The sequence below is a fragment of the Natator depressus genome, chromosome 1 (genome assembly GCF_965152275.1).
Source record: "Natator depressus isolate rNatDep1 chromosome 1, rNatDep2.hap1, whole genome shotgun sequence".
In the NCBI taxonomy this organism is placed as follows: Eukaryota; Metazoa; Chordata; order Testudines; family Cheloniidae; genus Natator; species Natator depressus.
In genome coordinates, this window is record NC_134234.1 from 216090598 (window position 1) to 216113485 (window position 22888).

The window sequence follows — 22888 nt, forward strand, 5'->3', positions numbered from 1 at the left end:
GTCCAGGGCTTTGCAAAGAGAGTTGCAAGATTGGGGAATTAATATGCGTTTATGGTGACAAGGTCAAATTTAAGTTACTTTTAAATAATATACTTTGAAGTCTCGTAATATTTGATGTTTTTCTTAAAGCCCCAGATCATGGAGTCATGGGATCATGAGAGAATCTGAGCTTTCATTAAAAAAAAAAAGGCAAATTTCTAGTCATTGTTGAGAAAACCTTTAAAACATGAACCATGAAAAACTTAAAAATCAGAAGACAAATTAAAAAAACCCATCCAAATATAGTATTTTTAAAAAGCTTATGATTTTTAACCCAATTTCATGATTTTTGTATACTTGGGACTGGCAATACTCCTGCATGAATGTATGACATTTAAAGGTAGGGTAAATGATACAAGGATGGAAACAATTCCACATGAGGAAAGTACTGGAAGTCACAAGGGGAAAGCCTTCCTGTACCCTTGTTAAAACATATACTGATTTATATTTTCCATCGTGTTGTGTAGTATAGGAGCAAGGCACAAGGCCACTCAGAGTAGGCAGCAGGGGACAGGTAAATATAATGTTATTACTTGACTGAGACATTAATAAGAGTACATTGCAGGAGATACAACATTACAAAGACAGTCAGGCAAGCAATAATTGTTCATTCTATTGTAAGTTCAACGGAACAGAATGTTTAAGCAGAACCTGTGATGCAAATCAGCCATTGCTATCTTCTAACAAACGATGAGTTTCGGTGAAATGAAATGGAAATGTTCATGCAAATCCCTTTTAATAAGAAAACAAGTCTTTCATAATACTTTGTCAACTCAGCTATGGCCTGATATTGAAAAGTTGTAAAAACAAGCTTTTAAAAAACTTAAGCCCAATAAAAATGTTTTCATACTTAAAAAATTAAAAAATCCAATGAACGGAGTCAATTTAAAACACATAAACATCCCATTCAGTGTTTGAACCTCAGGGTGGGTAAATAAATAATTATCACCACTTACAGATGGAGAAACTGAGGCAGAGAGCTTTAGGTTACCAAAGGTGAGAGTTTTCACATATATATATAATTTGCAAAATTTGTAAAATTTGTGCTAAAGATACAATCATTAAGGCTATGATTTTGTCATGGAAATTTTTAGTAAAAGTCACGGACAGGTCACGGCTTTTTGAATTTTTGTTAATTGCCCATGACCTGTCCTGGACTTTTACTAAAAATTTCCATGACAAAACAGGGAGGGAGGAGGGTGCAAGCACCGTGCCCTACTGTGGCTCGGAGCTGGGAGGGACCCCAACCTGTGGCTGGGGAGCTGTGGGGGATTCCTCCCCGCTGCCCCAGCGGCTGGGGAGCTGCAGGGGGATTCCCCCCAGCCACCCGTTGTGGCAGGAGGTACCCTGCAACTCCCAGCCACCACAGGAGGTGGGAATACCCTGCAGCTCCCTGCAGCTGTGGGCTGAAGTCACGGAGATCTGCGGAAGTTACGGACTCCGCGACCTCTGTAACCAAATCGTAACCTTAATTATCAGTTGTGCTTCCTTAGTACACCTCAGTGTAAATGTTATTGCTGTTTAATACAATTAAGTATTTGTCAGTTAGGAGCATGCCTACATTTATATGTCAGCTTACGGGAAAAAATGTACAGCTTAACTTGGGAGTTTAGAAATATATTAACTTTCAGATCTGAGTGACACCGGGGCAAATTCTGTACAATAAACTCTCACTAAAATGGAGGAAAAAACAGTTTAAAAGATCTTAAAGCAACTATCTGTAATTCAGCATGAAAACATTAGAACAACATTTTGAAGACACCGTGGCCAACATTTTCTAAAATAGTTGGGCTTCTAAAATCATATTTAGATACCCTACCAATTTTCAAAATTGCTGATCATCCAGCAGCTCCCAAGTTTCTCAGACAGGTGCGTACATTTGAATTTAGGAGCTTATCTTTAGGCTCCTATTTTTGAAAATCTTGGCCCCTGAGCATAGCTCACGAGAGAGGCAAATACAGTTCCCATCATGTCATGTCCCATCATGACAAAAAATAAAATAAATATTAGGATATTCACTCTTTAATACAATTTTGTTAAGGTATTTGTCTGTGAAACCATTTCTCACCTAGTGCTTAAACACACTGGGATGTTATCTTGCAAACACATACACACCTTAATAACTTCACTCACGTGAGTTGTGATGGGACTACTTAAGTGAGTAAAGTTATTCATGTGCTTGATTACTGGATTGGAGTCTGTCAGTGTTGGAGCTGTGCTCAGAGAAGAGAGACAAATCAGTGTTATGTATAGTGCATATTTCATGGCAAGGTAATTAAAATACTTTACAGAAAGCAGAACTTGTAGAACTTGTCTGTCACTGCAGATACATCATATCTTTATAAAATCATAGAAATGTAGGGCCGGAAGGGACCTTGAGAAGTCATCTAGTCCAGTCCTCTGCTCTAAGGCAGGACCAAGTAAACTTAGACCATCCTTGACAGATGTTTGTCTAACGTGTTCTTAAAACCCTCCAAGAATGGGGATTCCACAGCTTTCCTTGAAAGCCTATTCCAGTGCTTAATTATCCTTATAATTAGAAAGTTTTTCCTACTATGCAACCTAAATCTCCCTTACTACAGATTAAGCCAATTACTTCTTGTCCTACATTCAGTGGACATGGAGAACAATTGATTACTGTCCTCTTTATAACAGCCCTTAATATATTTGAACAGTGTTATCAGGTCCCCCATCTGTCGTCTTTTCACAAGACTAAACATGCCCAGTTTTTTTAACTTTTCCTTATAGGTCAAATTTGCTAAATCTTTTACCATTTGTGTTGCTCTCTCCAATTTGTCCACATCTTTTGTAAGTGTGGTGCCCAGAAATGAACATAGTACTCCAGCTGAGGCTCACCAGTGCCGAGTAGAGTGGACAATTACCTCCCGTGTCTTACATATGATGCTTATGTTAATACATCCCAGAATATTAGCTTTTTTTGCAGCTGTATCACATTGTTGACTTGTATTCAATTCGTGATCCACTATAACCCCCAGATCCTTTTCAGCAGTACTACTGCCTAACCAGTTGTTGCTCATTTTGTAGTGCATTTGATGATGATCTGATCATAAATTTAGTATTAGTATATAAGGATGACAACATATTACAAGGTGCTGCTGGGCATATAGATCTAAGCTTGAAGAAAAAATGGATTATTATTTTCTAGGGTTGTCAAGCGATTTAAAATTTTTTTATCATGATTAATCGTGCAATTAAAACAATCACACTGTTAAACAATAATTGCATACCATTTATTTAAATATTTTTGGATGTTTTCTATATTTTCGAATGTATTGATTTCAATTACAACACACAATAGAAAGTGTACAATGCTCACTTTATATTTATTTTTGATTACAAGTACTTGCACTGTGAAAAAACAAACAAAAGAAATAGTATTTTTCAGTTCACCTAATACAAGTACTGTGGTGCAATCTCTTTATCATAAAAGTTGAACTTACAAATGTAGAATTATGTACAAAAATAACTGCATTCAAAAATAAAACAATGTAAAGCTTTATAGCCTGCAAGTCTACTCAGTCTTACTTCTTGTTCAGCCAATTGCTCAGACAAACAAGTTTGTTTACATTTGCAGGAGATAATGCTGCCCGCTTCTTGTTTACAATGTCACCTGAAAATGAGAACAGGCATTCTCATGGCACTGTTCTAGCCGGCATCGCAAGATATTTACGTGCCAGATGTGCTAAAGATTCATATGTCCCTTCATGCTTCAACCACCGTTCCAGGGGACATGCGTCCATGTTGATGACGGGTTCTGCTCAATAACAATCCCAAAGCAGTGCGGACCAACGTATGTTCATTTTCATTACATGAGTCAGATGCCACCAGCAGAAAGCTGATTTTCTTTTTTGGTGGTTCGGGTTCTGTAGTTTTCTCATCGGAGTGTTGCTCTTTTAAGAGTTTTGAAAGCATGCTCCACACCTCATCCTTCTCAGATTTTGGAAGGCACTTCAGATTCTTAAACCTTGGGTCAAGCGCTGTAGCTATCTTTAGAAATTTCACATTGGTATCTTCTTTCATTGCAAATCTGACAAAATGCCAAGTGTTCTTAAAACAAACAACGTGCTGGGTCATCATCTGAGACTGCTATAACATGAAATACATGGCAGAATGTGGGTAAAACAGAGCAGGAGACATACTGTTCTCCTCCAAGGAGTTCAGTCACACATTTAATTAACGCATTATTTTTTTAACGAGCGTCATCAGCATGGAGGCATGTCCTCTGCAATGGTGGCTGAAACATGAAGGAGCATACGAATGTTTAGCATATCTGGCACATAAATACCTTGCAATGCCAGCTACAAAAGTGCCATGCAAACGCCTGTTCTCACTTTCAGGTGACATTGTAAATAGGAAGAGGGCAGCATTATCTCCTGTAAATGTAAACCAACTTGTTTGTCTTAGCGATTGGCTGAAGAAGAAGTAGGACTGAGTGGACTTGCAGGCTCTGAAGTTTTACATTGTTTTGTTTTTGAGTGCAGTTACGTAACAAAAAAAATCTATATTTGTAAGTTGCATTTTCATCACATTTTCATCACTACAGTACTTGTATGAGGTGAATTAAAAATACTCTTTCTTTTGTTTCTTTTACAGTGCAAATATTTGTAATCAAGAATAATATACACTTTGATTTCAGTTACGACACAGAATACAATATATATGAAAATGTAGAAAAACATCCAAAATATTTAATAAATTTCAATTGATATTCTGTTGTTTAACAGTGTGATTAAAACTACGATTTAATCGCGATTAATTTTTTTGAGTTAATCGCATGAGTTAACTGTGATTAATAGACAGCCCTATTATTTTCTTAATATATGTGGTTACATAATTAAAGGCTGTGTTGTAGTGTGTATACATGAGAGGTCAGAGCTAAGGTTGTGCACAATTTTTGCATTTCCTGGCTTGAGTGCTTCACTATGCAAACTTAATGATCTGTTAACGATGGGTTTTTTTGCATGGATTTTGTATCTTTTGTGTGGACAGTTCCTTTACACAATGATTTGTGCTCTTCTTATGCCAGTTTATGAACATGCATAGCTAATGTGAAACCAGTTTTAAAACACCAAGCAAACCCAGAAAACCCCACATGCTCCAGGTGAGTCCGCTTAGTGTAGGTTTTCCAGATAACATGAGAAAGCTAACACTGTATCTGTGTTATAGGAAGTCTTGGTATCATTATCCCACTTGTGTTGTAGAGTCACGCCATGAGGCATTGCACTGCCTAGAATTGTTGCTGTCTAGAAGAGAATAGAGCATTCAGGTCAGAGTTTCTAGTTCACAGACATTATTTATAATGAAAGAAGTCTGAGAGAATACTGTATGCTCAATGGTTCTCAACCAGGGGTACGTGTATCCCTGGAGGCATGCAGAGGTCTTCCAGGGAGTATATCAACTCATCTAGTTATTTGCCTAATTTTACAAAAGGTTACATAAAAAGCAGCAGTGAAGTTAGTACAAACTAAAATTTAACACAGTGACTTGTTTATACTGCTGTATATATTATACACTGAAATTTAAGTACAATATTTATATTCCAATTGGTTTATTTTATAATAAGGTGGTAAAAATGAGAAAGTAAGCAATTTTTCAGTAATAGTGTGCTCTGACACTTTTATATTTTTGTCTGATTTTGTAAGCAAGTAGTTTTTAAGTGAGGTGAAACTTGGGGTTACGCAAGACAAGTCAGACTCCAGAAAGGGGTACAGAAGTCCGGAAAGGTTGAGAGCCACTGTGCAAGAGTAATCTCTGTCATACCAGTTAAATAGTGGGTTAATAGCTGCAGGCTCAGATACTGTAACATTCAGGAGATTTAGGATTGATTGATTACCCTGTAAAAAGACAGCAGCTCTGTGTTTCATGTTATGGTTAATTATATCACAGTTGATGACGTCATACTATGTGCGTGTATAACTGAGAAATGTGCCTATTAGACGAACACTAGGTGCTAGCCGGTTCCAGTTGCTTGTCCATGCCATTCATTTAAGCTGCAAAAAATGTAAAAGTATATAGTTACTCTTAATTTCATTGGGGGTTTGTTAGCTTCTGTATATCTAACTCTTACTTTTACAGACTTTTATTACATTAAAGGAGTATCATTACCTCATGATTCTTGCCCATAAACAGCACTTGACATTTAAAGAGATTTTCTGTTGTGCACTTGTATAGTCAAAGAGTAATACTAATCCTATTAAAGGTATTATGTCATGGAGGCATGCCTTGGGGGAAGGCTTGTTCTAATTGGTTAGATGTAAAGTAGAGGGGAGGGACTATCAAGAGAGTGGATGTATTACTTGATAGTTAGGTCAGGGATTTCTGTGGGAAATGCCCAGTGGTTGATTTCACATCAACAGCAGTGCAACACTGAGAGTGAGCTCCAATAGCTGATTACTGAATGAGATACTGCAAACGGGTAACAAAAAAAAACAGCAGCATGTGAGAAACAGTCAGAGTGAGGCAGAGAAGAGAGCTGAGAGAGCAAGAAAAGTGCTCAGGCTGGAGAAAGTCTTCCAGATGTACTGGACAACCCTTTTGGAAATGGATATAAGGACCATCTGCTGTCTATAGATCAGAGGACTGGGGACTAAGAGTGGGAAGAAAGAGTTTATGGCTGTTTTAAATAAAAAGCTAAGTTATTCATAACCAATTCGTCAAGACGTCATGAGATTGTTCCTGCATGGGATGCTGGTGCATAAATCAAAGCTGCAGATACCTATTGTACAGCTTACTTAGGTATAAAAAAGAAAGAGAAAAAAAGCAGCAATGCAGGGAATATTGCAATAAATTCTACAATGGTTATGTGATTTGTTTATTAAGATAAAGAAAAATCATCCTTGTATGACTGTGGAGTTCACAAGGCACTGCGTTTAATGCTGAGAGATGCTAGTCATTAAATCTGACAACTGTGAAAAGAGAGATCATGGAGAAGTCAAGTAGTGAGGATTCTTCAATTCACCGTAGTCCATCTTTGGATAGCAAGGACTCGGACTTTGCTAAACCTTCTACCTCAGGCAGGCAGTTTGGTCGAGGTTTTACTGCTGGAGCTTTTTACGGCACTGCTGGATCACGCACACAGAGCCACACCAGGGCTGGAACAGGGACTGGCATTGGAACTGGGACTGGCATAAAAAGTGACAAATACAATGCACCCAAAGGCAGCAAATATGTGGTGTTTTACCTGGATCTATCCTTTGTTTTCCTTTTAGAATTTAAGAAGTGCAACATGGCAAGAGGCTGCCTGTGTTGTTTGAAATACATGATGTTCCTTTTCAATTTAATGTTTTGGGTGAGTACTGCCTTTTTTTCATTTGCCTTCATTTGTTAGAGTTCTCTGTACTACTGCATTATGTGCATAGTGCATCTTTTCAGCACTACCGTAAGCTTTTTTTTCTTCCCCTCTCTTGTACCTGCGTGGAATATTTACAGTGCTAAATCTGTGCCCTATGGGAAAATGTACATGTTTCCTACAAATTTTACCTTCCTATTACTGTACTTTGATTACAGATCATTAAAACTGGAGTCTTTTAATTCATGTGTTTTGACCAGGATAAATTAAAGAAGGGCAGGACCTATTTACCATTTAAAATGATCCAAATCAATTGAGTGAAATTTTTTATATTCTTTTATAATGCCTTGTACTGCTTTAATTGCAGGTTAATAAACCCGAATTACGTTTTTGTTGTCCCCATCAATCTTCCCTACTTTTCTAATGTAATTGACAAACTGCTTTTCAGAGTGAATGAAGTTTAGTCTCTTTTCTTCCACCTTTTAAAAATATACATATAATCTAGTCCTTAAGATGTCAGCACAAATGTAAAATGACTGGAATGACAAATGACTCCTGATTCAGTTTCAGTCACAATTGTCCAAATTGGTATGTTAAGTTGGAGACTAGCTCTTGCTTTTGAGGGATCAAAATTGATTTTCCTCTATCAGCCAGGGAGCGTGAGGAGTTGTTACAATGCTCCAGCAAGCAGATTCAAAGTGTAACGACTATTTTGAGCAAACTAATGTCACGTACACTTGGAAAACAAGAGTGAGAAGTCAGCCAGCTACTAGGCATCCCCGTTTGAACAATATTAGGGGGGGAAATGCAAGCAAATTGAAATGTCAAGTAGGTTTCAATAGAGCACAGTACAAAATTGTTTTATCAGAATTAAAGGTCAACAGTTTTCTGATGATTAGGAAAAGCAATTATAATATTAATGTCTTTCAATTCAAGGTTATAATTCAGAAATAAAAAACGCATCTCAAAAGTAAATGAAAATGTAGTTTTGTTGGTTTATTTTTAAGGTAGAAGGATATTAAAAGTCCAATTTGGATAGATATTTCTGCTGTGGAGAAGTCAGCATTGAAGTTAAGAGCCATGTCTCTGGCTTAGCCACCGGCTTTTCTGTTTAGCTGACCCACTTACTGAAATAACTTTTAGCAGCCGAAGGGAATGGGAGACCTCATAGGGCACTGGACGACTCATGCACCAGTGAGCTTCAGTAGTAATGTACTGAAACATTTCCATCATGGAAGGTGAGGGAATCTGGCAGAGAATCTTCTGAGCAGGTTTCACAGAAGGTTGGGGCTGAAAGGGGTCACTCAGGAATATCACTCATGATTTTTCACTACATGAATCCTGCCTCACTTCTTTCTGGAATCCCTGTTAAGATATAAACTTGTTACCAGACTGGGCCATTCATGCCAGTGCTGCATTACTCTGACTCCTTAGAAATATTTTCCTGTGCTAAATATTGCCATTAGTTTTTAGTAAATGGGACACTAGATGGGGAGGGTTTTGAGTTACTACAGAGAGTTCTTTCCCAGGTGTCTGGCTGGTGGGTCTTGCCCACATGCTCAGGATCTAACTGATCACCATATTTGGGGTTGAGAAAGAATTTTCCCCCAGGTCAGATTGGCAGAGACCCTGGGGGGTTTTTACCTTCCTCTGCAATCTGTGACATGGGTCACTTACAGGTTTAAACTAGTGTAAATCATGGAGACTCTGTAACTTGAAGTCTTTAAATCATGATTTGAGGACTTCAGTAACTCAGCCAGAGGTTAGGGGTCTGTTACAGGAGTGAGTGAATGAGGTTCTGTGGCCTGCAATGTGCAGGAGGTCACACTAGATGATCATGATGGTCCCTTCTGACGTTAAAGTCTACGAGTACATTACTCCTGGTCTTATTGCTCTTGTTCTGTGTGATCAGTCCTTAGGTATCCCTCCAAACTTCATGCAGTATAATGGTATTAAATCTCTATTTCATCTCCTTCCCAAGTAACATTTTTCTAGGTTGTCCATAGTTAGGTCTTAAATCTCTGTTGTTGTATCTTTTTAGTTGCTATCCTTGCTATTTTTTCCCCAACTTTCCAGTGACCCTTCTTGTGTGGTGAACTTCATGAACTCACTCCATCCTGTTGCAGACCTTCTCTCTCTGCTCAAATTTCTGATTCCTTTTCTCATCCACCACTGGACTCTTTTCTGTCTCTCCATATAGTGTCAGTATTGCTGGGGCCAAGACTTGCTCTGCAGTTCCTACTACCTGGGACAGCCTTCCTGTATCACTGTACCTCGACTCTCCCTCTCACCTGAACTCTTGCCTGAAAATCTTTCTTTTCTTCCTTGGTTTATACCATTTTTTCTTTTTTTTTTCTTATTAATCTTTGTCTCTGTATTCATTATGGTAACTCTGTCAATTGTTCTGAGATGCTCTTTGTCTGAGCCTGACTACACAGAATGTAAACATTGGTGTAGAATGATGAATCTGTGGGATTTTAGAGAAGTGCTGAATATAAACTAGCAGGTTTTCAAAGTTGTTTGCAACAGGAGTTGGCTCCATTTGCATTGTAGAAACTGTTCAAAAGTTCCCCCCTTTTACAGAAACATCTGTTGTGTTAAACTGAAGCTCTGAGACTCTTGTGTGTCCATATACTATTTTCAGTGGGCTGCGGTACCACTGAATGCTGCTATTGAGTGCTGATTATTTTTAACCAGAACATTTCATCCTTTTGTGTTTTGCTGCACTCAAATGAAAGTTGTGTATATCTTGTAAAATTCTCTGTCAATTAGGTAAAGTATCTGCCCGATTTTGATGTTGCACATTGGTCTTGATCTGACCTACCATGTTATGTTTCTTGGGTGCCATCCCAGCTTTACCAATGTTCCTTAACACTGATCTTCAGCAACCACTGCTATTCCAGTCCTGGGCTCTCCACACAGCTCTGCCAATGCCCTTCAATCCTGCCCGGCAGCCCGCTTGCTATTTCAAGCCTCTCCTACCAGATCTGTCAATGCACCTCCGTCCTGCCCTACAACACACCCTGCTACTACAGTTCAAAACTCTTGTCCCCCATCTATGCCAGTACATTTAATTTTGGAACTATAACAGCTCCTGCTGCTGCAGTTATATGTCCCCACACAGCTCTGCCAATACACCTCAGTCTAAACCCGTGAAGTTCTGGGCTTCTCATGAGCAGTGGGTGCCAACTTGTTCAAGACTGTTGTGGTGGCTTTGTGAAGTGGAGTGTTTTCCTCAAAGGGCTCATTTTAGACAACCAAACCAATCTGATCCTGTAATTTAACCTAAAATGTGAATCCAAGTCTCCAGAAATGGAAGGTGAACGCCTTAAATCAATATCTTCTCTCCTGGCAAATGGAAGAGACAATATTTCATGAATTTATTTGGATAAGTCTAAATTGAAACTGACAAATTATGTTTCAGGAAGCCTGCAATCATGTGGCAGTCTCCCCGCTGTCTGTTGAATTATCCTATTAATGAGTACTACAACATATAAATTTGTATGGCATGCTGTTGTGGTTCTGCAGTGCAGAAAACCTGTTTGATTTTACTGTGTACTAAATGTTATCAACAAAATGCAGTAGATAGGGGTTATTTAGAAGTCAGTGGTACTTCATCCCTGTGTGTTTCGCAAGTGATATCTTTTGGAGGCTCTCATCCTACACACCATCTTCAAATGCTGGGTCCTTCTAGCTAAGGAGCGCTGGGTATTGTTCTGTTTTAAGTCCCATGAGTCCTGCTCTTAAACAGTCACCCAGAAAATGAGGACAGTGGTTCCTCTTTTGCCATTCACAGCCTGGCAATGAGGGGCCAAGCCTGAGACCTAGCTAATCTGAGATTACCCATCTGGCAGCCAGTTGTGCTGCCCCTAAACCACTGGCCTGGCTCAAAGGGTATCCATCTGAAGATGCTACAAATGTAATGGTTAGAATACAGTTTGCACTGTCACATACCTAAATGCACCATCTCTGTGTTGGCCTTGGTGAACAGGTGGTACATTGTTTCTGCAGATGATCATTTCAGTTGCCACATCAAGAATTGTGTTAAATGTATAGCATCTTAGTCATCTCTACCCTTGACAAGAAAATACACTTCTTAATTTAGTACCAGGTGGACTAACTAGCCTATAATGTGGGATGCATCCTGCTCTATATGGGCATATCAGTAACTTGAAACCGAAGGTATTTTTCACTGTATTGCTAAGAACTTCAGGTATTTTCCGTGGCCCTGTGTGGTTCTTAGCATTTGTTCTCGGCCATCTGGCTTTGCTTTCTTTTGGAGATTAGAAAAGTCTGAGCTGAGGGTTAAGGAAGCTTATAGTATTTAATTGTGTGGCTAGGATGGTGATTTATACTGAATTCATCTTAAGTGCATAATATGTTTGACTAAAGGTCTGTGTACGTACGTATATTAGTTGATTCAATTTGCCTTCCAGAGCATTTATGTGCAAATGAATCAAGTTCGCAAAGTGGCCAATACAGGCTCATAGAAGAAATCAAATATTGATTTTTGTTTATACAGTTAGCAGCTTAATTAGTAAGAAAGAAAACTGCTAAATATAAAGATCGGATATGGGTTAACACAAAATATTTCATTTCAGTGCATTACCCAGAAAGAGAGTGTTAGAACAACTGTTTATAGAACATACTGCAAAGTCTTTAATCAGGTATTATGAATAGAACAGTAGACTTTCAAAAATAAATGGAAGTTCACTTTTCTTATTTAAGCAAGGGAAATTTTGAAATGATAAGAATATTTGATCAGAGTTACAGTAGACAACTTTGCATATGGGGTTTGGTGCCTGGATAAATGTTAGGTTGCCCTATTAATTTAAGTAAGGGCAATTAGTCCCAAATGGTCCATATATTTTGGAATGTTCATAGTATAAATTTTGATAGATTTTAGCATAGCTTATTTGTTTAAATTTGCTAATGTGATGCATTTGTACTCTGTGAACTTTTGGTGAGATAGAAAATCATACTGAGATTGAATGTCATTATGGGTGAGAAAACTAAGAATAGACAGTAAGGTACTTAATGTGATTCTTTTGTTAAATTAAGCCTGCCTGTATATTTCTTTGACAAAAAACATAAAGCCCTCTATTAGGAAATTAAACAATATTTATAGATATGTTGTCACTTAAAGTTATGATTAATTACGTTAATCTTATTCAAAAGTAGATGAAATTAGTGAAGGTCAAAGTCAGATTAAGTTATAGACACTTTTGCAAATTCAAATGTTGGATATTCAGTTTTCAAGAAGACTTTTTGGGCATTTTGTTAAAATGTAAGGCAGCAACAAAAAACAAGCTGAAAAAGTTAACTTGGAAATGGCAGTGCAGACGATTTCAAATCTAGCAAACAAGAATCACTATTTGATTCTGTTTATAAATACATTTTAATAAAATAAGGGACAAAGGCTATCCTTGAAAAGATTTTCTATTCCAGTAAGTAATTTTACCTAACAGGAAAGCAAGTGGTTCATAATTTCCCTTATTGAACAAAAATGACCATGGATATTTAGTGGTGGAGCAAACTTAACAGAGTATCTAAAGCCAGTAAAGCATACATCAAGATATATCTCCTCTATAGTCTGGATTCTGGGATCAGATGCAGAGAGAGAGAGAGAAAAACATGTCCATTCGTTTGGTGGGTGAGACTGCTATCACAGGTATTGGTACTGTAATGCAGCTAAGACTCCTAGAGCTGTTTATATAGGGTAATCCATACTTAGAGGCATTTTTTCGGACTGGAATATATACTGTAACAACACGTGGTTTAGTTTGAATTACAAAGCTTTAATGCTTATCTGAACCTGTTGGACAAATATAAATCTTGTGAGCAGGCTTTGTCCCTCTGCCTATCTGTAAGTTAATCTTCTGGGTTTAATGACACATGTGGGGTCTCTGAAATAAGAACAGAATTGCAAACTATAGACAACATGTACACATTCAGATTCACCTTATTTTTCTGACCTGGTCCTGACTGCATGATTTTGTAATCATGTTTCTCTGTGTAGCACATAACCCTTTTCTGACACAGAGAATAAAGATAAGGAGAGCTGTTAAAGGACATAGGGAACCTTGTCTCATGACAAGATATCAATATTTTCTTCTATAATTTTCTGGCAGGAGTGAATCCAGAGCAACTTGAGAACATCTTAGCTGGCAAGTGACAGAATGCATATACAGTACAAAAACCGTACTGGCACAAGGCACCAGTGTGGTGGCATTTAAAATACCACCCAGGTAAAATGAGGCCACCTGAAAGTTCAGATTCCTTATTTGTTCTTAGAGTGCTACATACTGAACTGTGAAAGAAAAGGATTTTAATTTTGCTAAAATGCTGTTTCTGTTTTCATTCTTGTCTATATGAAAAAGTCTATTTTTTAATGGGGATTTCAAAGGGTAAATAATTTCCCAGCATGCTAATTCAGATTCATTTCTAAATATGCACTTGTGCGTGCTAGGGTTGCTAACTTTCTAACTGCAGAAAACCAAACATCCTTGCCCTGCCCCTTCCCTGAGGCCCTTCCCCCACTCACTCCATCCCCTTCCCTCTGTCACTCGCACTCCCACACCTTCACTCACTTATTTTCACCAGGCTGGGGTAAGGGGTTGGGGTGCAGGATGGGGGGAGAGCTTCGGCTTGGGGTGTGCGCTCTGGGTTGGGGCCGAGGATGAGGAGTTTGGGGTGCAGGAGGGGGCTCCAGGCTGGAGCCACGGGGTTCAGAGTTTGGGAGGGGGCTCCGGGCTGAGGCTGAGGGGTTAGGAGTGTTGGAGGGTTTACAGGCTCTGGGCTGGGTGTGCGGGCTCTGGGGTAGGGCCAGGGATGAGGAGTTTGGGGTGCAGGAAGGGGCTCTGGGCTGGGACACAGGTTTGGGGTGCGGGAGGTGGTGTGGGGTGTGGGCTCTGGGAGGAAGTTTGGGTGCAGGAAGGGGCTCAGTGTTGGGATGCGGGAGGGGGTTAGAGATGCGGCTGGGGGTGCAGGTTCTGGGGTGGGGCCAGGGATAAAGGGTTTGGGGTGCAGGAGGGGAGGCTCCAGGCTAGAGGGTGGAGCTGACTGTTTCAGAGTGTGGGAGGGGACTCCAGGCTGAGGCAGGGGGTTGGGGTATGGGAAGGGGCTTGGGTGCTGGGTTGGGGGTGCGGGCTCCAGGGTGGGGCCAGAAATGAGGGGTTCAGGATGTGGGAGGGGGATCTGGGCTGGAGCAGGGGATTAGGGTGTGGGTGTGAGGCCTCTGTCTGGGGGTGTGGGCTCTGGGGTGGGGCTGGGAATGGGGGACTTGAGGTGCAGGAGGGGGCTCGGCTGGGGCAGGGGGGTTAGGAGTGCCGGAGGGGGCTCTGGGCTGGGGCAGGTGGTGGGGCGCAGGAGGGGTTTTGGGATGCAGGCTCCTGGCATGGCGCTTACCTCAGGCAGCTCCCAGAAGAGGGGACATGTTCCTCGGCTCCTAGGCTAAGGCATGGCCAGGCGGCTCTGCGTGATTTCTCCACCTGCAGGCACCACCCCCGCAGCTCCCATTGGATGCGATTTCCCGCCAAGAGGAGCTGCAGTGCCAGTGCTTGGGACGCGGGCAGTGCGTGGAGCCCCCCGGCCGTCCTTCCACCTAGTAGCCGAGGGACATGTTGCTGCATGGAGCTGGGCAGGGAGACTGCCAGCCCCGCACCAAACAGACTTTTAACGGCCCGGTCAGCAGTGCTGACCAGCGCCATCAGGGTCCCTTTTCAACTGGGTGTTCCAGTCAAAAACCAGACACTTGGAAACCCTAGTATGTGCAAGGCCCAATTTGGGCTTGTGATGAGAACAGTGCATACATACATAGGAGTGCCATTACATGCATGTTTTTGCACATGGATCTTTTAGCCTCTGGTTTTAATATTTGGTACACAAAAGTTCTGATTTCCCTATGTGTCCCACTGGTTGAATATGCCATAAATAAAGCACTGTCCTTTTTACAACTTCCGTACTATGCTAAGGATGATGAAACGGCTTAAAACTATTTAACATTGTTTGCATCCATCCAGCATTTTATAACCATTTTAAACAGTGTCGAAGAACAATGGTACCCTGGGAGGGTGCATACTTTCAGATGTGCTTCTGTTGAATCTGGTTTAGCTTAAACTGGTTTAGTTACAGAGCAGATGGAACAGTTGCTCCAGAACTGTTTGGTTGGTTCCCCTAGGTGGCAGGGATTCAGGAACATTTTTAAAGGCATGATTTACTTTTGATATAGGAAACCTTCTGTTGTGCATTCTGTGTAGAATTCCTTTCACATACTGCTGTTCGCTAACTTTTATGTGCTAATCTTGTCTTCTTCGGAGGAGATGATGAGAATAATTTTGAAGGTTTGTCTTTGGAAATATTGTTGCTGTTGCTGTCCGGCCGCTCAGGAGCCATTTATTGTTTGTTAGATTGGATAAATGGTGTATTGATTTATGATTCAAAAGTGGATTTCTCTGATACATTTGTTATAACATGGCTTGCTGTGCACGGTTGTTTGGTCATCTTTATGCGAGGCTAGCTGAACGCATTGAATGTGAGAAGCACAATAATAATTTAGAAATTAAAAACAAACGAACAGTAGCTATGTTCCTGATTATAAGTATGAACCTGGTGTAGTGACTTAGGCCACATGGCATCGAGTGGCCTAGCAATTAGTAAATGAGCTTGCCAAACCCATTTCAAGTGGGCTCCTAGATAAGCTATCCTTGTCACACTCTGCCTTCACCCACAGCAGCATGGTCACCTCTTCTCCCTCCTGAACAGTCAGTCACCCATTCTACTTCCCTCTTATTATGACCCGGCTTCTTGCAGTGGCTCATTTTCTGGCCATGGTTAAAAGCTTTGACTGATTTACCGCTACACCCCTGTAATGCCTATCTTCCAGCATTTCTCTGGTCCTGTCTTTATTTCAGTGCACGCTGCAGTATCTTCTGCATCTCCTAGATATAAGGGTGAGAGGGACTTGCAGCACCTTCATTACCTGGAGAAATTGGCAGCAGCAGTGGCTCCACAGATGAGCCTTGTCTCTCCCCACCATCCACCATAAATCACTAGATATTTAAGGGATGTGTTTGTTCTAGTGCAGCTGGGATAGCCAGCCAGTTGTTTGATGGACTTCCTATGTGAATTCATGCTGCTTCCCATCTCGCCTGTTCTAAAAGCCACGTAAGGGAAGACTGGGGATGATGACACAACTAAGAGGAGCATTGAGAGAAAAAAACAGAGAGCCCAGTAGAGTGCTGGGGGACAAGTGGTTATTATAGAGGGAAAGAGAGACCACAGCTTCTTTCTTCACCCTGCCTATAAACCCTCTTAGTGCAACTCTTCATCTCTTTTATTCCAGAATCCTCAAGTGCTGTGAGGATATAATTTGTGCTGGTAAAGGTCTCGGACAAGACAGATGGATTCAGAATTCAGATTGAGCCACTTAAACCAGATCAAGTTCAGCAAATATGACAGCTGTGAAGGGGTTAATCAGCTAGCAAAAAATCCAGTGGATACTGATGTCCTGCTCCCACAATCATTGTTTAGCCAGTGAATTGTTCAGAAGACGTAACTATGCTGGCTTGTGATAAGATATCCTGTTGTGCCTGGAGGGTTTTTTGATGCCTACAGGGGAGACTGTTTTGATCATGTGGGGTGAGGGCAGTGTGGTCCAGTGGCTTGGTCAATGGCCTGGGAAACTTTGGCTCTATTCCTGGTTCTACCACTGACTCCCTGGGTGACCTTGGGAAAGTCTCTTCACCCTCTGTGACTCAGTTTCCCCACCTGTAAAATGGGGATTATGATAGTTATCTACCTTTGCAAAAGAAATCTGTGGATGGAAGTGCTGTATTTAATAAATTCATTTAGTCTAATATTCCTTACTTGCCTCTGGATTAATAGACCAAACATAAAACTTGGGTAGGTTGCTTGGTTTGGGTTTTGTTAGGGCAATGCAGATTGCTCCAAAGGTGCAGTTCAGCTCAGCCAATTGTAGTAGGATGAACATGTATCTACAACTGGGACCCTGACTATCTCCATGTGAGAAGGAAGTTAGATTTGTTTGCATGAAAAGGGGGAAGCCATTGCCTCTGAACATAAGACCAACTAAGACTTCTGTACAGAAAGACCACGGGAGATAGCCCAACTTGTGGTAAGTGCAGTTCAGTTAATTGGGGTTCTGCTGTTTGTGCAAATTAAAATATGCCCTATGCGAGACTGAGCTACCATTGAATGACACATTAATTTTATGTAACTGTACCTGGTAATTTCTCTTCACCCATCCTGTGCCCTTGTCTCAGTAACTTAACCTTCCAGCATCTCAGTCATTTTACGTCTAACGTGGAATCAAAGGAGGAATCCTGCTGGTAATCACATGCTGTGCCTGGACTATTCTGAAGATACAGATGACCTCACTGTTACCACCACTACCTAGTCAAAAAATAAAGAATCCTGACATGGCTGGAGGTGTGATATTAAGTGGTGAATATACACTGAACCTATTGGGGAGTTCATGTAAGACTTAATCATTTTAATGTCATCTCACAGAAATGACTGCAGGCGTTGAACTCAAAGCAATTTCACAGCCTTCCGAAAGAAATTAGCTTTAAATCAATTCAGATAGTCATCTCCATTCAGTACAGTCCCTTGCTGCTTAAGAGTAAATTAAATTGCTGTATGTATCAGATAGAGATAATTGAACCTCCAAATGTTTGGAGGTTCAACTTGGATAATTCCTCTGCCTTTCTCCCTCTTCCCTTGCCCTGGGTCAAAGTTCGAACTGCCATCCCAACCTCTTTGGTCTAATTAGTACATGGGTTAAAACAAGCAAAATTGGTTTTCCATAAGGAATCTGCATGGCTAACCATTTACTGTGGTTGTCCCTGATTAAAACCACAGGTAAATCAACCCATGATCTCACTAGTTTAGCATCCTAGTTGCATCATTTGGCCCTACATGTGCCAATGTAACCAGGGGTGAATTGTAAGTGTTCGCAGCTACAACTGTCATGCACGGAGCATCATTCTTAAGTGTTTGGGAAGAGCCTAACTAACACGTATTGGATGCTAGTTCAGATAACTAATAAATATTATCAATTGGAAACTGGCCTTTCTATTCTTTTGTCATTTACAGATTTATCAATTTGTTAGCTCTGGTGACTTTTGAGCTATTTCACTGAAAACTCTGTAACTGTTCCGTTGGCCTAGTAGTGTTTTTTTGGAATATTTTTTTTTACCCAAGTCTGAAATTAGCAAATTCTAGACCTTAGTCCAGTGTAATTCCCAGTCCCTCAATGCAAAAACTAAACAAAAAACAAGTATAAGAAGAATCGTGCTCTTTCTTTCTTTCTTTCCTCCCTCCCTCTCTCCCTCCCCTTCCAACCAGGGCAGGTTGTTGAAAATATTTCTTTTAGATGGTGGGTAAAATTTTGTCTGTGTGCATGCATATGTTCATGTTGAAGTACAGTGGTACATAATATGACTACGGCTGCCCCCTCCTCCACTTCATCCTTTCCAAAGCATTGCATTTTATTACTGATCTAAAATCCAAATCCTCCAGAGTTCCATAAAACTACATTACAGGGGAGCATAATGGGCCTGATCCAAAGCCCATTGAAGTCAATGGCAAGACTCCCATTGGCAATGTCTAATGTGTATGTACGTGTGCATATCATTCGACCTACCTAGTATATGTTGTAAATATATGCAACGTGTATATGTATGTGTATGAGTGAGCATTACATAAAATTCACTTGGTCTACAAAGTTAGAGAGCTGAAATTTACACATTAATATTTAGACTAACATAAACAGTATTTTGCTATGATCTTCTCATGTGAATACTTGTGGGTCAGATTTATTCATTGTAATTTGTATGTATCTCTTGTGCCCTGAGCGCGCATTTTGACTGGGATCTTTTCTTCTTATTTAATTCTTCTGGCATTAGATATCTTAGCACATTTTTGGAGGATTTTTTTAAAAATGTATGTTCCCATGTTTTATAAAGTTTGTTACTGCCAGCGCTACTTCTTAATCAGATGTCCTTTTTATTTTTTTTAGTTCTTGGTCTAGTTATTAAACACTCTTGACTTTCAATATTGGTGCTGTGCAGGTGTTACTTACATTTTGTTAGCAGCTGTGTTACTGTTGACCAGATTGACTTCTTTACAAGACTGATTTCTTCTTCAGGGTAGCCTTGGACAGCTTCCAACCAATTATGGTCTTAAGCCAGGTAAGAGAGCTGCTTGTCATTGGATTGTCATTCAAAAATGTGAACATTTAATTTTGTGATGAACAGCTGTTTCGATCTAAATCACAGTTTGAGAATCTTAGCATCTTAGGGTATTTCTACATTGCAGAGTGAGCCCAGGGGAGGAACTCAGGCTCAAGCCTAACCCCCCTTCCATCTACACACAAATTGCATTAACCCAGGGCTCAGACCCAGGGTCCCAGGACCCCCCGATGTGGAGGATCTAAGCCTGAGTCAAGCTGGGACCCAGGGTTCAAGCCCTGTTGCTTTGCAGAGTAGAGGCAGCCTCACTGGACTCATGGTGTAGGAGTCCACCAAAAGTATTCCACAGTCCCATGGGACAACTTTCTTTGTCCTGTGAACAATCAAGTTTTCCCACGCTGCTCCCTGAACAAAGGGCTAGAGCAGGCATATTTTGGGATGGCGCTAGGATGTCTGGGATGGGGTGGTTAGATTTGGGCCCACATAATGCAGTGTAGATGCTGGTTGGGACCCATGGTTCAACAATTCCTAACCTGGGGTTACAAATGAGTGTAGATGCTCAAGCCCTAGGTTAACAAAGCAAGGACTAAACTCAAGTTCCACTGCCCTTAGGATATGTCTACACTGCAACGTAAGCCCAGGGTTACACTGAGTCTGCAAACTCTGTGATTGGGAGCCTAGGGCACCTTTGGAAGAACTTCTCTTGCTTGTGCTTTCACTCCTATTTCAGGAAACGGAAAGAGCTTCCGTGAGGGGCTAATGGACATTTTTTGGCAGTGTTTACTGACCCACCGAAGGCACTTGTTGGAGCTAATGATGGAAGAGGACAACACAAACATGGAAGAATTGCACAGGCTGATGCTGCTTATGATTCTAGGTCTAGCTGCACTTCTGGAGCAGGGCCACAAGCACCGACTGGTGGGACCACATTGTTATGTAGATCTGGGATGACCAGCAGTGAGTATAGAACTTTCGCATTCAGAAAGCTACATTTCTGGAGCTTTGTGAGCAGCTTGCCCCCAAACTCCAGTATCAGGATACATTAATGAAGGCAGCCATACTGGCCCAGAAGCAGGTGGCTATGACCATCTGAAATCTGGCTACTCCTGTATCTGAAAGGTCTTGTTGCCAACCAGTTTGGTGTTGGAAAGTTGACAGTGGATAAAGTGGTGGTGGAAGTTTCTGAGGCAATCAGGAGCGTGCTTTACTCCAAGATATTCCTTCTGGCTTTGAGAGAATGGGGTTTCCAAACTGTGCCAGGGCCATCAATGGGACTGTCATGCTCAGAGTTTGTCCTCCTCAAGGAGCATAGGTGTACATAAACCACAAAGGGTGCTACTTCATAGTTACACAGGCCCTTGTGAACCAGAAGCTGATTTATGAATGTCAATGTTGGCTGCACTGGAAAAGTTCGTGATTCTGCTGCTTGGGAGTCTACCTTCATGGATAGGCTAGGACATTATTCCCACCAAATGTGGTTGTCATGAATGGAGTTGTAGTTCCCACTGTTATTCTGTGGGGTCCCATGTATCCGCTTTTGCCTTGGCTTATGAAACCAGATCCTGACCTCAGAGGCCCCAGCAAAAGAAGGTTTAATTACATCCCCACAGGTTTAAAGTGGTGGTTTAATGTGTGTTTGGCAGACTGAAATCTCGCTGACACTGTCTACAGACCAGTTTGGATACATATGAATGCCCATGCTGGGACAGACCATGGTCCGTTTAGCCCAGTACCCTGTTTTCCAGCAGTGGTCAGTGCCAGATGCTTCAGAAGGAATGAACAGAACAGGACAGTTATTGAGTGATCCATCCCATTGTCCAGTCCCCGCTTCTAGCAGTGGAGTTTAGGGACACCCAGAGCATCTTGGCTAATGGCCATTGATGGGCCTACCTTCCATGAACTTATCTAATGCTTTTTTTAATCCAGTCATACTTTTGGCCTTCATAACATCCTTGGCGATGAGTTCCACAGGTTGACTGTGCGTTGTGTGAAGAAATTCTTCCTTTTGTTTTAAACCTGCCTGTTAATTTCATTGAGTGATCCCTAGTTCTTGTATTATGTAAAGAGCTAGATAACACTTCCTTATTCACTTTCTCCACACCATTCAGAATTCTATACACCTCTATGATATCCCCCCCTTTGTCTTTTCATTTCTAAGCTGAACAGTCTCAGTCTTTTTAATTTCTCCTCATGAGGAAGCTGTTTCATACCTGCAGTCATTTTTTTTCCCCTCCTCTGCACTTTTTGCAGTTCTAATGTATCTTTTTTTAGATGGGATAACCAGAACTGCACACAGTGTGATGTTACTCTCCATGTTCTTTATGGAAGTATGCTTATAATATGGATGTGACATAACTGAGATATACTTTATGCAAGATGGGTCTTGTAAGGTATCATTGGAAAGGTTTTTATTTACTGAATGTGATTATCCAATTTGTATGCATGTATCATTTCTGTATCTAACATTAGGAATATGGACTATGTAACAATTACAACTGGGTGTGTATTGGGACAACACCCACCAGACGACAGGCCATCAGATTTGATGGGCCATCAGGAAGGAACAATAAGACCATGAAGATACTAATCTCTCTCCCTCCTGGGAGGCATCTGGGGAGTAAACTGTGACACTACTAGGTCAGGTTTCAGAGTAGCAGCCGTGTTAGTCTGTATTCGCAAAAAGAAGAGGAGTACTAGTGGCACCTTAGAGACTAACCAATTTATTTGAGCATAAGCTTTTGTGAGCTACAGATCATGCATCCAATGAAGTGAGCTGTAGCTCATGAAAGCTTATGCTCAAATAAATTGGTTAGTCTCTAAGGTGTCACTAGTACTCCTTTTCTTCTTACTACTAGGTCAGGTGGTCTTGTCACCTGATACTAAACATTATCTGGGACTTCTTGTAACTTTCCACTGAAAGGGAAGGGGGGATCAAGTTTAGGAAACAAAGGACTCCCGCCATATGTAAATCTTATTTAGGGGTGGGAAGGAAGGCAAACGGAACTCCTCCTCTCCATGGCCTATCTGCCCAAGAAGAAAGACTGCAAAAGACACCTGAAGGGAAGGCAAGGAGGGAGTCCAGACTGAGACGGGTCCAGTCTGAAAAGAAATATAACTGGAACTCTGAACCACAGGAATTTGCAACCTGCCTAAAATAACATTTAGTGTAAGAAATTACATTTTGTAACCTGCTTCTTAAGTATATTGAGCTTAGCTTGTGTGTTTTGTTTTATTTGCTTAGTAATCCGCTTCGTTCTGTCTGTTATCTCTTATATTCACTTAAAATTCACCTTTTGTAGTTAATAAATTATTTCTTGTTTCTAATATA

General features: G+C 40.8%; 1 long non-coding RNA gene across 2 annotated transcripts in view; it reads left to right on the top strand.

The window, feature by feature from the left end:
* The window catches only part of LOC141975315 (uncharacterized), a 139813-nt gene extending 119098 nt beyond the window's left edge, over positions 1–20715 (top strand). For both annotated transcript variants that reach the window (XR_012635893.1, XR_012635894.1), the window contains 3 exons: positions 7269–7348; positions 19518–19560; positions 20291–20715. This is a non-coding gene — a long non-coding RNA (uncharacterized LOC141975315). The remainder of the gene's footprint in view (positions 1–7268; positions 7349–19517; positions 19561–20290) is intronic.
* The last annotated feature ends 2173 nt before the right edge of the window (positions 20716–22888 follow it).